This window comes from Vombatus ursinus, unplaced genomic scaffold (genome assembly GCF_900497805.2).
Source record: "Vombatus ursinus unplaced genomic scaffold, bare-nosed wombat genome assembly UNPS02009975.1, whole genome shotgun sequence".
NCBI classification, from domain to species: Eukaryota; Metazoa; Chordata; class Mammalia; order Diprotodontia; family Vombatidae; genus Vombatus; species Vombatus ursinus.
This window is the reverse complement of record NW_020949753.1, coordinates 5,603,145-5,618,628: the sequence shown is the minus strand read 5'-3', so window position 1 is coordinate 5,618,628 and position 15,484 is coordinate 5,603,145. Positions and strand designations below refer to the sequence as shown.

The following is a 15,484-nucleotide window of genomic DNA, read 5'->3' as shown; positions in this document are numbered from 1 at the left end:
GCATCCCCTCAATTTCCAAATAGCTGTAAAGCAGGCATTCTTCCCCTTTTTTGTTGTCCTGGACTGTTCTGGCAGTCCGATGAAGCTCAGGTACCCCTTCTCACAATAATGCATTTAAATGCATGAGATCAAATACATAGGATTACAGAGGAAACCAGTTATATTGAAATACAGAACCTCAGGCTAACGCTATGATTCTGTGTGTCTTCCAGCCCTAATCTCAGGCTTCTGTGACTGCATTTAGTCATTGAGTTTCATTTGGTAATCTGAAGCACTGGGAGCGCCACCAGTCCTCAGGAGAGCCTCCTTGTCTCTCTTAGTAATGGTATCCTTGTCATCAGAATCCTGGGGAGGATTCGCAGTTCACCTCTTCACTGACGGCTCTGCTAATATCTGACTGTGGAGGCAAAATGATGCTTTTACTATGCTGCTGCTGCTGGGTTTTTTTTTTTTTTACTTTATTATAATCTTTGTTTAAAAATTAGTAGAAAGACTTGTATTCAGGTACCATAAAAATAATATGAAATAACATTTCTTATTATATAGTTTCCTGTATAACTTGACCTTTTCTTTTTGAAAATGTCTTCCCAGGTTTCTCTGAAACCCCTTCATCATTTCTTACAGCACAATAGTATTCCATCACATTAATATTCCCTAATTTGTTTAGCTGTTCCCCAGGTGATGTGCACCCCTTTAGTTTCTAGTTCTTTGCCACCACAAAAAAGAGCTCCTATAAATATATATTTTTAGATATATAGGTCCTTATCCTTTTTCTCAAAGGGTAACTTTTGGGGATTAGTTCCAAATTGCTTTCCAAACTGGCTGGATCAGTTTACAGCTTTACTAATGATGAATTAATTTGCCTGTGTTTCCAAAGTCCCTCTAATGTTTATTATTTTCTTTTTTTAATCAGCTTTGCCAAACTGATGAGTGTGAAATAGAACCTCAGAGTTGCTTTAATTTGCATTTTCCTGTTATTAGGGATTTGGAACTTTTTTCATATGATTATTGATAATTATATATATATATATGTATAGTTATATATACATATATAGTTAGGTAGTTTTATATATGTTTAATGTCAAAGTTTGAGTTTGGGGTAATTCCCTTTTTAATCTATATATAGTCAAATAGATGAGTTACCCTGAAGTCAGAGTTTGACATTAAATTATGATTTGTTTTTGAATAATACCAAAATTTAAATGCATAATGATTCATCTAATTTTGTTGCTATAATTATGTAATATAAAATAGTTTAAGTAAATTTTAATAATCCATTAAATATTCAGTGTGAATGAATCTTATACAAATGTTACTCCAGATACAAAAGCAAAATAAAAAGAAATCAGGGCCAACAGTTTTGTTTTGTTTTTCCCTTCCCCCAGAATTTAGCAAATTGCAACTTCATTGAAGGGATGAATTATGTCTTACTTAAATTTTGTTTTTTTTCCCTTATATTCAAATCTAGTGCCTTGTACATATGGTAGTAGTACTAGAAAGGTTTGTCGAATTCTAGACAGAATTCAATAGAAGATTTTTAACTCTGAAAACTGCTTATTCTTATCTTTTGGCTATTTATTGATTAAGGAATGGCTCTTAAAAGTTTGTTAGTTCCCACTATGTGTCTATATACTTGTAACTATATAGCTATGTATATAACTATATGTGTATATATAAAAATATATAAATGTATATATAAAATAAATGAAAATATATAAATATGAATATACACACACACACACAGAGTTTTTATTTTGGAGATTGTTTCAGGAGGTGCCTGTTGGATTCTTTCCATTTTTACTCTGCCCTATGGTTCTAAGAGAACTGAGAAGTTTCCTTTTATAATTTCTTGAAATAAGATGTCCAAAAAAATCTCAGAAACATTATAGCCAAAATCCAGTGCTTCAAGCAGTCTGAAAGAAAGAATTTGGGTACCTAGGAGTCTCTGTCAGGACACCAAAAGATTTAGCAGCTGCTACTATAAAGGAGCAAAAAAGTTGGAATATGATTTTCCAGAAGACAAAAAATATTGACTTATAACCCTAAATAACCATGCCTGACTTGAGTGTGTTCTTGAAAAAGGACCCTTATTTTGTTGTCTGAGGACTAGCCCAATTAAATTCAGAGTATAATCCCTGGTGGGCAGAACTGGAAATTGAAACTTTGTACTCATACATACAGAGAAAATAGTTAAGTCTTTATATAGAGATCTTAGATAGAAAGGAAAATTTTGTATGAATAGATACGTTTTTGCTGTTATTTTGACTGTGTTTATGATGGTTACAAATTCAAGTCAGAATATGAATAAGTGAATTTTGGGTTTCAGGGTTGTATATTTACTGTAATTATTCTGATCTGAAATAGCTTCATTTATATTTTGAATGATAAGACTAGGTATAATTCTTCGTTTTCATCTAGAATATAAACTGTTAGAGGGTAGGGCCTTGATCTTTGTCTTTTTTACGCTGAGTACCTAGATGTGCCAAGCACTTAATAAATACTTTATGAATGATACTGAATCCCATTAACATGAAATGATACTCTTGTATATTAGTCACTTATTTTTGAAAGTTACCCAAGAGCCTTGCATAATTAAAACGAAAGTTGTGTGATCACTGATTCTTGAGAAACAAGTCTTCCCAAAAAAGGGAGTTGAGTTGCCTGCAAAAATAAGGGAGTTACCCTGAACTCAGAGTTTGACATTAAAGTGTGATTTATGAGCCATGCCATAATTTTAATTTTATAATCATTAACCCAATTTTGTTGCTATAATTATATAATATGAAATAGTATGAGTGAATTTTAATAAACCATTAAATATTCAGTGTGAATGAATGTTATGTAAGTGTTCCACTAGGTACAAAAGCAAGGTAGATGGAAATAAGGACTAGCAAAGTTTTTATTTTGTTTTGTTTTTCCTTTCCCCCAGAATTTAGCGATTTACAGCTTTAGCAAAGGGATAGACTGTGTCTTATTTAATTTTGTATTTTTCCCAGTACCTAAACCTAGTGCTCTGCTCATATTGTAGTAGCCATATAAAGGCTTGTTGAATTAAATTCTAGATAGAATCAGAAAAATAAATTATGATAAAATCAAAGGTGTCCTTACTGGAGGGAAAACTAGGTTTATTTATTTATTTTATTTCATTTATTTATTTATTTATATTATTTTATTTATTTATTTTGTAAATAGTATTTTATTTTTTCCAATTACCTGCAGTTTTCAACATTGATTTTTTTAAAATAAAATTTTAAGTTCCAAATTTTTCTTTCTCCCCTTCCCCCCTCCCCAATACAGCAAGTAATCTGATATAGGTTATACATGTGCAATCATGTTAAACATATTTCCGTATTAGTCATGTTATAAAAAAAAAGAAAAGGAAAAAAACCATGGAAAAAAACCCAAAACAGTAAAAAATTGAAAAAAGTATGCTTCCATCTGCAATGAATGAATGAACTTAAAGGTATTTATTTAAGTACTTGTTTGTGCTAGTCTCTGCTCTCAAGGAACTCCCACTTTAATTTGGGGCGACAGCACATAGAAAAGAGTTCAGTTGTGGGGCTAGCCCTGGAGGATCTCAGGATGCTGTTAACAGGGTCAGTGGCACGACCCAAGATTCCTTAGGGTTCATTGACAGGTTAGATGGCAGTGGCTGAATGTATGGACATCACTGTAACAGAGTACAAGTGATGAGGCCCAGGGAACCTTAGGACTCCAAGTAGGGCAGATGGAAGGCCTGGTAGTCCCTCTTCAATCTGAAGTGTTGTAGGTGATGGCTCCTGGCTCATCGGTGGGATCAGAATAGCCACTGCATCCTGAAGGCTAGAGTGAGGGGAAGGGAAGGTGGAGCAGTGTCCTGGCTGGTATCTTTTCCTGCGAGGCTGAGATATGGGAGGTTGTTATGGGAAAGGGGAGAAGGAATGCTTAACATGTGCATTTTCTAAACTTCCTTAAATGTACAACTTTTTTTTAACCAGACCCAGGTTTGTTTGGGGCCCCTATTAAAACAGTATTCAACGTAGCAATTGTGTTGCCTAAGCTTCCCATTTTCAAAAAGCATTAAACGTTAGTTGGACTGTGAAAAGGGAGAAAGGGAAAAATGAATCACGTCTTTATCATCTATTGGTATTCCCGAGGTTGACATGTTCTATCCGCTTCATGTTAGACCCCTCCTTGCCCTTCCCTAAAAAAATTGCCAGGAGTTGCTGCTGCCTCAGAGGTTGGAAAGAGATCTTTTCTTTCATAGTGATTGAGACCAACATTTAGAAGCGACATAAATCATTTGGCATTTGAAATGAAAGAGGTTAGAGAGAAGTATATATTCCTTGGTATCATTGCTTGGTCCAGTGGGTCTGATTACTAGGACTCCTAGATTTGGGTTCTCTCACCCCCTGACTCACTATTTCCCCATTCTGTAGCACATTGTTTCAGTGGTGTGCAACTCAAATAGAAATGGAGACCGCTCAACATTTCAATATGCAGAGCACAGAAAAGACAATTTTATGTGGCAGTGAACTTCACTGAACACCTTTTAAAGTGTATGTCATACTTAAAATGATAATAAAAAGCTGTGTCTTCTTCTAAACTTCCTTCTGCTTTCTTCTGTATTTTCTTATTTTTGCTTCATCATCACTCCTCACCCACTCTATCCCCTTGCCTACCTCCTGGAAACCCTACTTTGTTAAGCAAAACAAATAAACATGGTGGCTGTGTGTGCAGATGTCGCATTCTGCACCTCTAGTCCATCACCTCTTTGCCAGGATGTGGAAGGTATCCTTCACTGACCAGAGTTCTATAGTTTTTCCAGATTTTCTTCATATTATTGTGTAAATTCTTCTTCTGGTTCTGCAAACTTTGTTCTCCATTTAAGGTAGCCAGCTGGCACAGAGAGTTCTAGGCCTGGAATCAGGAAGACTCAAATCCTCAGACACTAACTGGTTGTATGACCCTGGGCAAGTCCCTAAACCCATTTGCCTTATTTGGGAATAATAACACTTGTGATGAAAGGTACTATCCATTTCCGGAGAAAGAACTGGTGGACCTAATCGCAGATCAAAGATACTTTTTACTTACTTACTTTACTTTTTTTTTTGGTCTGTGTTTCTCCCACAGCATGATTTACCTGGAAATGTGTTTTGCCTGACTTTACATGTATAACCTGTGTCAAATTGCTTGCCTTCTCAACGGGGGAGGGAAAGAGGGAGAGAGAAAATTTGGAACTCAAATTTGAAGAAAAAGAATGTTAAAATTGTTTTTACATGTAATTGGAAAATAATAAAATACTAAAGTTTAAAAAAATAAAAAGAACAGCACCTGCTTTGCAGGGTTCTTGTGAGGATCAAATAAAATATTTCTAAAATGGTTAGCGCGATTCTTGGCCCATAGTGGTCACTATTAAAATGCTTATTCCCTTCCTCCATTAGCTCATACAATTAAAAATATTTTAACATGTTTTAAAAATTAAATTAAAATTTTAAATTAAGCATCTATTTTTCCTCCCTCCCACCATCCTCTATTGGAAAAGGAAAAAAAGAAAACTAATACCCTTTTAACAAATATACTTAGTCATGACGAAATCACAACTCTTGGTGTCCTTAGAGAAACCTGTTTCACTTGAAGAAGCTAGATAGCAAGAGGTTGAGAAATTAATGGAAACTGAGGAAATACAGCCATGTCCACAGCTTTTCCTAGAGAATTTGGCTTTTATGAAAGAGAGGAGAAATATAAAAGAAGATGGTGGGGTCAAATGAAGATTCTCCAAGGAAGGGATAGATCTGGACAAGATTGTAGGCAGCAAGGAAGGAGCTAGTTACTATAAAGGTATATTTGCCTTGGTATATTGCTTCTTCCAGTTCAGAAGTTAAAACGCAGTGATAATTGATATAGTATTTCACTATTTTATATCCATTATCTTATTTATCTCTCACAGCAATGAGATAGGCATTTTGTTATTATTAAGGTTAAGGTAAGGTTCTATTATTTTATTTATTTGGACACTATCGCACAGAAAACTCCTAGGAAAATATCATTTGTTGATGGTATTTAAACTATAAATTTAGAAATTAAACAGTTAGATGATAAATAATTCAAGATTAATCTATCTCTGGTATGGAGACATTGAATGATTTAATGTCATCAATTTCCTGATTATAAGTGTAGCACTTAGATTGAGATGACCTGTTTTTGGCTGGCAAAAGACACAGTTATAGCTGTGGTTTCATATTTGGTCTGATGGAGGAAGAACTGGTATCAGGCAAATATGCATGTCCTCGTTATATTAATGAAAAGCATTAAAAGTTACTCCTTTTTTTTTGGAAAAGCAAACAGTTTATTATTCATTAATAAGAAATGCAGTTCTATCCTGAAGCCCTGAAGCTTTTAAGTAAATTCAATTACAATAGATGCCCCTAGGCCAAAGTCACAATGGAAGAACTTTGACCATATTTTATCCAGTGCTCAACTTTGTCTTGAAAACCCTATTTGTTAAAGCTCGGCCTTTAATCCCGGATAAACTAAATCTTGGATTTAAAAAATGATGCTGTAGACCTAACCCAAATCCTTAAATTATTGCTAGTTTGTGATCTTTAAAACTTTTTTTAACTTAAAAAAACTTAAGAGACTATGTATAAATATTAATGTAATGATTGTCATTCTAAAATTGAGATCAGCTTTATAAGCTCAAAAGATGATAGATTTAGAGCTGGAAAACACCTTGAAAATTATATAGTCCAATTCTTTTTTTTTATTTTTAAAAATTTTAAATTAATTTTCTTTCAATGAAAGAATTCTTTCTCTCATCTCTCCCCACAACACCTCCATTGAGAAATCGAGAAAAACAAAATCCCACTGCAAACAAGTATAGTCAAGCAAAACAAATGTCGTATATAAAATGTGTGTCTCAGTCTGTATTTATCCTCACCTCTCTATCTCTGTAAGGTTTCTTCATGAGTCCTTGGGAATTATGGTTGGTCATTGTGTTGATCAGAGTTCCTAAGACTTTCCAAGTTTATTGTGTTACAATATTGTAACTGTATAAATTGTTCTTCTGATTCTGCTCACTTCACTTTGTATCGGTTCATATAAGTCTTCCCAGATTCTTCCCTTGAAATCATTGACTTCATCATTTCTTACAGCATCAAAATATTCTTTCACATTCATATACTTTTTTTTTTTGTGAGGCAGTTGAGGTTAAGTGACTTGCCCAGGGTCACACTTGCCCAGGACTTGCTAGTAAGTGTTATGTGTTTGAGGCCGGATTTGACCTCAGGTCCTCTCGAGTCTAGGACCAGTGCTCTATCCACTGTGCCACCTAGCTGCCCCCAACATTCATATACTTTAACTAGTTCAGCCATTCCCCTAACTGATGGGTACCCTTTCAATTTCCTATTCTTTGCCACTGTGAAACAGAGCTTCTATAAATATTTTTGCACATATAGGTCGTTTTCATCTTTTTTTTTTTTAAATCTTTTGGTGGTATAGGTCTAGTAGTGGTATCTATGGATCAAATGGTATAATTATGAGCATAGTTCCAAATTATTTTCCAAAATGGCTGGACTGATTCTCTACCAAAAGTGCATTAATTACAACTCCTCCAACATTTGTCATTTTTTTCTGTCAACTTTGCCAATCTGATGAGTGTCAGGTGGAGCCTCAGAATTGTTTTAATGTGTATTTCTATAATAGTGATATAGCACATTTTTCTCAAGGTTATTGAAAGCTGCATATCTGCCTCTGACAACTGCCTGTTCATATCCCTTGCGTATCTGTCATTTGGGGAATGGCTTTTATTCTTAAAATTTTGAATCCATTCCCTATATATCTTAGAAATGAGACCTTTATCAGACTTTTTGTTTTACCTGATTTACTGCTTCTTACCTGATTTTAGTTGCATTGGTTTTATTTGTGCTGAGATATATGTTTTATGTAATCAAAATGGTCTATTTTACTTTAGGATTTGAAATATTTGTCTATAGCTAATTTCTTCCAGAGTGTTTCCAATTTTCCCAGTAGTTTTTATCAAATATTGAGTTCTTGATCCAATAGCTAGGATATTTGAATTTCTCAAACACTAGGCTACTGTGCTCATTTGCTTCCACATATTGTATACCTAATCAATTCCACTAATAGATTTGACTTGTAAGTCTGTCGGGTCCTGGGATTATTTTTCTTCAGAGATTCATGTATGGATTGTTCAATTTCTTTTTCTAAGATAAGATTATTTCAGTCCTCTCTTTTCTGTTCTGTTAATCTGGTGTGTGTGTGTGTGTGTGTGTGTGTGTGTGTGCGTGCGCGCGCCGGTTTTATTGGCATATAATTGGGTAAAACATTTCCTTTTATTTCTTTTTCATTGGTTGTGAATTCACCTTTTTCATTTTTGATAGTGGCAGTTTGGCTTTCTTTCTTCAAAATTAAATGAGATAATGGTTTATTTTTTTAATAACAAAAAAGAAAGAAAAGAGTCAAAGCAGCTTTTTGTTTTATTTATTCAATTTTTTTTTTGCTTTCAGTTTTGTAAATTTGTTGCTTTTTGAGTCACCTGATCTTTCTCTCTTTTACTGATAAGGTGTTTAAAGATACAAGTTTTCTGTAATGACGGTGTTGGTTGAATCCCCAAAATTTTAGTATTTGTGTCATTGTTACTATCTTTAATGAAATTATTATTTCTCTGATTTGATCTTTGACTCACCCATTCTTTAGAATTTTAGTCACTAGTTAACTTTTAATTCTTTTCTAAAACAGCCCTTAATTGAATATAGTTTTTATTGCATTATGTTTGCAAATGATGTACAATATTCCTGGTTTTCTGCATTTGTATTTGAGGTTTCATATCCTAATAGTCTTTTGGTTTTTTTTTTTGTGACAGTGCCATATACTACTGAAGAATATGTATACTCCTTTTTGTACCTATTTCATAATCTCCAAAGGTCTATTATATCTAAGTTTTCTAAAATTCTGCTCATGTTCTTCCCTTTTCTGTTTTTTTTATTAGATATATCTAGGTCTGATAGGGTGAAATTGAGATCTTTTACTATTATAGTTTTATTGTCTATTTCTCCTTGTAAGTCATTTAAGTTTTCCTTTAATTACTTTGGTGAATTGTTATTTGGTGTGTATATGTTAAGTATTGGTATTAATTCATTTTCTGTGGTACCATTCAGCAAAATATGGTTTCTCTATTCATCTCTTTCAATTCTTTTGTGTTGTTGCTTTGTCTTAGATCATGATTCCTACCCCTGCCTTTTCTCCTTTAGCTGAAACAACAGATTTTGCTCCAGTTTTGTGTATCTTTCTATTTCGGATGTGTTTCCTGTAAGGATTCTGGTTTCTAATCCATTCTACTATCCCTTTCCATTTTGTGGATTAGTTCTTCCCATTCACCTTCACAGTTGTGACTGTTATTTGTATATATCTCTTCATCCTGTTCTCTGGCACTTTTCTTTCTTTATTTCTTGTCCCTTCTTTATAAAGAAGAGGATTGTGAGAGAGAAGGTGTGAGTGAGCTTAGTACTAATGGTCCAAGTTTGCTGTGATCTGCTTGTTTCCCTGTCTCTCTCTCTCTCTCCCGCACTCAGAACCCGATAACAGGTTCTTACCCTTTTAAAATTTTCTTTTATGCTCCTCTTTGAATTTTACTCTCCTAAATTAGGCTTTATTTTACATCACACTAATCTCTCACTTAATCTGCCCTCCCTCTTTATTCCCTTCTTTCACTTCTCCTCTTTCCTTGTTGATTGAAATGTATTTCTATAACTCAACCCCATGTCTATTTTTCCCTCCTTTGAGCCGTTCAGATGAGAGTAAGATTGCTTACTCCTCCCACCCCTTCTTCCTTGTTTTTATAGAATTCTACTTGTGTATCCCAATTATGTAAGATAATTTCCCCATTCTTCCTTTTTCTTTTCTTCCTCCATTGCATTTTTCTTCTTCCTTTCCATTTGCCTTTTAAGATCTAAACATAACCAAACCACTTTCTAGCCTCCTGCCTTTATAACCCCTGATAATGTTAGTTTGAGGCAACACATGTATCATCCCCCCATATTAGAATGTAAACAGTTTATCCTTGCTTACTCCCTTATGATCATTCATGCGTACCTTTTTATGTTTCCCTTGATGCCTATGTTTATGTTTCAAAGTTTTTACTCAGCTCTGGTCTTTTCACAAGAATGCTGGGAAGGCCTGAATTTCATTGAAGGTTCATATTTTCCCCTATTGGATTATACTAAAATTTGCTGGATGAGTTATTCTTGGCTGTAAGCCAGTGTCTTTTGCCTTCTAAAGCATTGTATTCCAAGTTATCCACTCCTTTATAATGGTGCCTGCAAAATTATGTGTGGTCCTGACTGTGACTCTTTGGTGCTGGAATTCTTTGTTTCTGTCTCCTTCTAGCATTTTTCTTTTGACCTGGAAGCTATGGATTTTAGCTATAATGTTGCTGTCAGTTTTTATTTTGGGATTTCTTTCAGCAGGTGATTGGTAGTTTCTTTCTATTTTTACTTCGGTCTCTGGTTCTAAGAGAATTGTGAAGTGAGTTTTTTTTTTTTTTTTAATAATTTGAATGTTCAGGTTCTTTTTGTTGAACATGCATTTCAAGCAGTCCAGTGATTCTTAAATTATCTCTTTTTTATTTTTTCAGTTCAGTTGTTTTTGCAATGAGGATAATTTTACATTTTCTTCTCCATTTTTTCTGTCTTTTGATTTGGTTTTAATATTTCTTCTTGTCCCATGGAATAATTAGCTTCTGATTGGTCCATTCTAATTTTCAGGGAGTTTTTTTCTTGGGCAAGGTTTTGTACCTCTGGTTCCGACCTGTTATTTCTCTTTCTAGTTCTTTCTTGCATAACTTTCCCATTTTTCTTCTTGTTCTCTCATTTGGTTTTTAAAAATAATTTCAGCTCCAGAGGAGAAAGTGAGACTGGTGACCTTTCACAGCCCTCCCTCCCTCAAATCCAATTCATTTGCATGTCATGGCATCACCTCCCTGATGTCATGGTCCTCTTCTAGAATGAAGGACAAACAACAAGAACAACAACAGCTCTTTAAAAAAAAAAAAAAACAAAAACAAACTCACTTAATCTTTTTTTTGGGGGGGGGGGAGAATTCTGGTTGGACTTTTACCCAAGTTGTGTTTTTCTTTGAGGCTTTGCTTGAAGATGTTTTGGGATTCATTCTCTTCCTCTGGGTTTGTTTCTTTGGCTTCCATGTCATCGTAATAGATCTTTATGTTGGGCTTTTTTTTGTTTGTTTGCTCAGTCTTATAGTCTACTTCTTGACTTAAGAATTAATTTTTAGGTTGGACTCTACACACTTCTGGGGAGAATATCTGGGCTGAGCTTCTATCCTCTTGGATCATTCTGTTGCTTCCTTGGGGTATTGAGTATTATATTATCCCAGGATCTCCAGGACAGCTTAGGCTGGGTTCCTGCAAACTTTATGTGCCCCCAAAGTTATCTGATTCGGTGAAAGGCTGCTCATCAGACTAGAAGGACTCATCTGAAGTCTACAAGTTTCTGCACTGGATTTGAGTCTGAGCAAAACTCCTACCCATGTGTCCCTGTGCAAGTCACTTAACCACTGTCTGCTTCAGTTTCCTCAGTTGTAAAATGTGGATAATAATACCTTACCAAGTTTGATCATCATGATGGTATTTGTAAAGTGCTTTACACAGTTACCTGGCACATAGTAGACATCTGATTAATGTCTGTTCCTCATTTCCCTCCCACCCCTCCCTACCCCCCATACCTCCACTGGACAGACAAAACTGAAGAATTCCTTTTGGTCTGTGATTTCTACCCTGGTTATTTCACTGCAGGCTTCAGACTGAAACTAAGACCCCAGTTCATTCCTTGTGTCACGGAGGTGACCTAAGCTCCTCTTTGCTTTTGAACATGTTCCTAAACAAGTGAGGGCCCTTCCTCTGGACCATCCCTCAGAAATACAAGTCCCATCTTCAGTCTGCCCTCGATCCGTGTAGTCAGTGACAGAGCTCCCAGGTGACACCTGTTCCCACACCCTGCAGGGGCAGGTCCTCCTTTGAGGTCTGGGATCTCTTCTTGTCCTGGTGTACAGCTTGTACCTCTTTCAGTTTCTCTGGGTTGAAATGCTCTATAGTGGCCAGACCCACACAGACCCTCGTTTGCCTCCCTCTGATGACCTGGCCTGGACATAAGACTCACTATGGGGTTTTTTTTCCACTCTTGGTTTCCCTGATCAGGACTCAGCTTGGGGCATTTTCTGGATCTTTGTGGAGAGGCTGTATTGGGGTACTGGGCTGTGCTACTACGGCTACTGCTTCACTCCTATGGCTTTGCCAATCCTCATTTTGAGGAAACTGAGACCCAGAGAACTGATGTGGCTTGTCCAGAGTCATAGAGGCAGGAAGGGGTAGAGGTGGCACCTGAACCCAGGGCCTCCAACCTCAAATCAAGCAATTTCCACTAAACAAGTAAGAGAACAATGGAATCCAAGGTAGTGGTGGTGTGTACAAAGTGTATTTGGAGTCAGAGGATCTGGATTTGAACCCTGGTTCAGCTGTTTACTCCCTTTGTGATGGTGGGCAAGTCACTTAACTTGTCTTGGGATCAGTTCCAACCTGAAAACAGACTTGAGGATTTTGAAGGTGTCTTCTAAGCTCTCAACGATGCTCCTGGAACATGACAGGTGAAGCAGGTTCCATGTTTTTATTTCCATGTAACTCTTGGTCCTTAGCACAGAGCATGAGTCCTTTCTCTATGCTTTGAAAGCCATGTGAAATGTTAACACCTGTAAACTAATTCTGTCCCCTGTTGCTTTAGTCCTTTAATGTCCTTTCCTACCAAAATTATTCTTAAAGCTATTTTGGCATAGTGTGTTAACTTTTAAGGTCGTTTGGAATAGTAAAGATAGACAGCCTTTGATATTTTTTGAAGTTATAGCTTATAGAATGAACTTTTTAATTAATGCTGTTTTCTTCTACGAATTGATAAACAACTGTCAAATGCCTGAATTGTTTTAAAATATTCACTTATATTTGACAAGAAAATAAATATTTGAGTTAAAAGAGGCACCTTAGAATTAGAAATTAAGAATTGTGAATTCAGTTTCTGCCCACAGTGTCCTTGGATTTTTTTTTTTTGAAGGGGGGAGGTGGGGCATTTGTTTTGGGTCCAGGATAGCTTTTATTCCACTCCTCAGATATTGCAAAATAGCAGAAGATAGTTCCAAAGGAAGCATAGACAAGTAGACTTTTCAAAGTAAAATGTAGAATTTATTAATGCATTTTAAAAAAAACCACCAAGTACTATGAAATCTAAATTCACAATTACATATACATTTCTCTGTAAACTTGTATATAAATTTAAGGATCGAGTTTCATTAATTATCTCATTCACTGTACATTTTTTGAACACTTCAATTAAAGCTAAGTGTGCACTCAGGGACCTCTTTACTTATTGAATTACCTAAAGATATTGAGTGAGAGACCTGGTCATTCACTAAGATAGCTTCTTAGACTTTTTATGGTCTCAGGACCCCTTTATACTCTCAGAAATTACTGAGGGACTCCTCAAAGAACTTTTGTATTTATGTGAGTTGTATCTACTGATTTTACCAACTTAGTAGTATTATGAAAAAAGTTTTGACCCTTGTAGACCACATTTTGAGAACCACTGTCCTCCTTTCCCTCTCTCTTTCAGTACTGATGTATTGGTACCCCCCATGCCATCCCCTCCTCCTGCCACACACATACGTAATAGGTCCTATTAATGGGAGAGCGTCATTATATTGATCAGATCTTGTAGTGTTAGCCTTTAAATTTACTCCTGGTTCTGCTCATTTCACTCAGTATCAGTTTATACTACCTAGATTCATTGCAATCCTTTCATCATTTCTTGTGGTGCAGTAACATTCCATTACATTCATGTATTACAATTTGTTCAACCATTCCCAATTTATAATCACTTCATGTCTAATCCTTCTTATCCACTTTACATTGTTGTTTGTCCTTTGTTCTTGAAGAGGACTGTGACATCAGGAAGGTGATACCATGACTTGCAGGAGAATTGGATTTAAGTGAGGAGGGCTGTGCAAAGGCACTGAGCCTCACTTTATCCTCTGGAGCCATCTGAGTCCAGTGGCCAGATATAGATCAGGACAACTGGAGATGGCCCTCCCCACTTCATATAAGACTCCTCAGACGCCCTGTTGTCACCCCCCCATCCCTTCCTCCATGTTTATGTACTTTTTTTAACCCAGTTTTTTCACAGAATTCACACATAGCGAATTCTACCGCTTTTTTGCCCTTCCTACGATGATATATTCCTTTTTTTCTCTCTTTTCTTTTCTTCAGACTCTTGGAACAGAACCTTTCTATCCTTATATCTTTTTTTTTTCTCCTTATTTAACTCTTTTAATACCATTTAACATTTTTAAGGTTCTGAAAAGATACCTTTTTCTTCAACCCCTATGAGAATGTTAAAAAAAATTACCTTTCTATTTTCTTTATTATTATATTTGTATTTCAAAGTTACTATTAAGTGCTGGTCTTCTAATCAGAACATCTTCAAGTTCTCCTGTTCCATTAAAAACCTATTTGCCTCACTTTTCCTTGTAGCCTTGTATTTACAGGGTGTTTGATTGCAAGCCCATCTTTTTTGCCTTTTGTAATATTGTGTTCCAAACTCTCTTCTTTTGTATAGAGAAGTTTATAGCTCTCGTATGATCCTGGTTGTTGGCTAGAAGTACATAAATATACTTTGATGAGGTTATGTCTGAATTCTTCATATATAAAATGCCTAGAATTTTCCTACTGCCTTGGGCCAATCTTTTGGCTTTCTTGAGCTTTGGTTTCCTCCTCTGTAAAGTCTTCTTCTATCTCTAGATCTATGATCCTGTAATCCTCTTTTTTGTCACACTGTAGTTTAAAAAATATGTCTGTGGAGGGGGGAGAGAGAGCGAGAGCGCTTGTTTCACCAAAAACAAGCAAAGAAAAAAACCATTCCCATACTACTATATCCATTAACTCATGACTGTTTACATGTTAAAAGTACCTTAAGAAGCCAGTAGCTTACTGTGTTCTCTTTTTGATCTGCTTGACCTGTTTCTGTGTGTATACATATACTTTTTTTTGTTTTAAAAATATTTGTTGTCATTATCTATGTTCTTTTAGTTCTGTTTGCTTTGCATTATTTCAGGGTTTTCATGTTCAGTGTGTGTGTGTGCATGTGAGAGAGAGAAAGAAAGAGACTGTGTATGTGTGTGTGTGTTCATAATTTTAATGGTACATATTTGATTACCTTGATAGCTCATTTATATAGTCATTCTCTAACCTTTGAAAAGACATAATCCTGTTTTTCACTGGTTTAATGAGAATTTTTTTTGAGTTTTAACATTTGTAACTTACCACCACATAAAAGAGTATTTCCATATACAAAGTGATTCGAAAAAAGATTATATATGAAAATGTGACTTACGTAATTTGCTTTTCCGTTTAAGTAAGTTCAGTATTTAA

The 15,484-nt window shown here is 35.4% G+C and overlaps 1 protein-coding gene across 12 annotated transcripts in view; it reads left to right on the top strand.

Annotated features, from left to right (window-relative positions):
- Positions 1 to 15,484, top strand: part of PTPN13 (protein tyrosine phosphatase, non-receptor type 13) — a 204,551-nt gene that overhangs the window by 9,896 nt on the left and 179,171 nt on the right. The gene's annotated exons all lie outside the window — the stretch shown is intronic.